The sequence below is a fragment of the Nothoprocta perdicaria genome, unplaced genomic scaffold, assembly GCF_003342845.1.
Source record: "Nothoprocta perdicaria isolate Ctin4 unplaced genomic scaffold, notPer1 scaffold_42, whole genome shotgun sequence".
Taxonomy (NCBI): Eukaryota; Metazoa; Chordata; class Aves; order Tinamiformes; family Tinamidae; genus Nothoprocta; species Nothoprocta perdicaria.
Window position 1 is genome coordinate 809,021 of NW_020455666.1, and position 1,945 is coordinate 810,965.

Genomic DNA, 1,945 nt, shown 5'->3' on the forward strand with positions numbered 1-1,945 from the left:
AAAAAAAGAACAAAAAAAAAAAAAAAAAAAAAAAAAAAAAGAGAGAGAGAGAGAGAGAGAAAGAAAAAGAAAAAAAAAAAAAAAAAAAAAGGAGGAAAAAAAGCCTTTTGTCTCTGTTTCTCTCTCTGTAACTTCCCTCCTCGCCCCTCTCCTGCCTATGGCTGCTCCCACCGGCGCAAACAAAACCCTTCATCCCATGTCACGTGCCTGGTGGCTCCAAGGTTCCCGGGGCACCTCTTGGAGCAGGGGAGGCTGGAGGGCTGCTGAGCCGGCCCCGGAGCGGGCAGAAGCTCCGTGGATCCCATGCCGGGCCTGGAGCAGCCGCTTTTCCCCTGGAGAGAGCCCCGGCCAGCCTGGGAAGAGTTAAACCCTTCTTGCCTGCACGGAGCAGACAAAAGAGTGCCTTGAGATGCAATATTGCAGCTCCCAGGGACACCGCTGAGGAATTCCTATTAGCGGGTGCTCCCAAAGCCGGGCTCCGGGTGTAGGCAGCTGCCCGCTCCGGTGCCAGGCACGGCCGGAGCGGCCACATTCTCCCCAGGTTGGGTCCCCATGGAGCACCGGAGAAGCTGCTGTCCCCAGGTTTGGTCCTGGGGTTGGTTGTGGCAGTTTTGTTGCCTTCACAGAAGGTGTTTCCTGTCCTCCAAACCCCAGTGTTGTTGGAGGAGACAAATTCCCAATGTGTTTGGGGGTGAAAGGCTTCCCAGGGCTGCTGTGGAGCAGGTGGTGCCCTTTCCAATGTCTCCTACCTCAGTGTCCTCCAGGAGAGGCTTCCCCAGCAGCCACCCCTGTGGGCTGGGAGGTGAGTTTATTCCCTCTAAATTCCACTTAGATTAAACAGAGCATCAAGCCCAAGGCCRAGCAAGGACCCAGCTCAGGAGGGAAGGGAGGGCAGAGGTCCCTGCTTTGCCTTTCAATGACCCCGCTGTGTTTGCTCCCACACCTGCAGCACCGAGTGTGATGGATACCACGTGAGAACCTCACCTGCCTCTGAAGAACCTGCCTCTTCCCTGAGCACTGCGACCAGCCGCAACCGAGAGTCATGGGGATGATGAAAGGTGCTGCTGGAAGCTTTTATATATATATATATATATATATATATATATATTTTTTTTTGGTGTCCCTTAATGGATTTTCAAGGTATTGTTCTCTCCCAATTGGGTCATCTGATGTCTAATTAGAGGTGAGCTCACAAGCTGCAGCTTTTCCCTTCAGCTGGAGCTGTGAGAAGATGGAAGAAAAAGACTTGGCACTTGCTCTTATAGCACTTAAATGTCTTTGGGACTCCTGCTCTTCTACCAAATCCAATTGAAAAATTGGCCAATGGGTTCGAAAAGTTAGTGGGAAGGAGGAAAAAAGAAAAGAGGGGGAAGGAGAGGGGACACAGACAACAGGGTTGCAGACACCTCCTGGGCACAGAGCCAGCARAAACCAAAGCCAGGGCATGCACAGTTGGCTCTTGGCAAAGGGCTATAGCTCTGGCACCGTTTCAATGCTGTTTTCCTTGAAAGCATGAAAACCCATCTCGAAAGTACGCTGGGAACCGAGTGGAAACAAAACGCACACCAGCCATGAATAATGGGGCAAATGTGTCAATGCAAACAGCAACACGCTGCAGCCCTTCCTGGAGCAAAACCTTGGCAAATCCTGCCCGAAAGCTGCTAGGGAGGTAAGCCCTGGGCAAGGAGAGGGTGTCCGTGGATGCAGCCCGAGCCGCGTGTGCAGCAGGGGTTAATGACAGGGACCTGGGCTCACCTCTGTGTTCCCAGAGCTGCTCTCCTTTCTGTCGTAGCCTGCACCAACCTGCCAACCCCTGGGCTTTGTAGATTACCTGAGAACTTTTTTTTTTCAGGGGCTGGTCTTTTTCCCCTTCTTTTTTCCCTTTTTTTTTTTTTTTTCTTCAGTGCAGGTTGTCAGACTTGCAAATTCCACCAGGAGAATTCAA

At 51.7% G+C, this 1,945-nt stretch overlaps 1 long non-coding RNA gene across 1 annotated transcript in view; it reads left to right on the forward strand.

Moving 5' to 3' along the window:
- Window positions 1–1,053, forward strand: part of LOC112953095 — a 4,664-nt gene extending 3,611 nt beyond the window's left edge. The window contains exon 3 of the long non-coding RNA XR_003250520.1: window positions 950–1,053. This is a non-coding gene — a long non-coding RNA (uncharacterized LOC112953095). The remainder of the gene's footprint in view (window positions 1–949) is intronic.
- The last annotated feature ends 892 nt before the right edge of the window (window positions 1,054–1,945 follow it).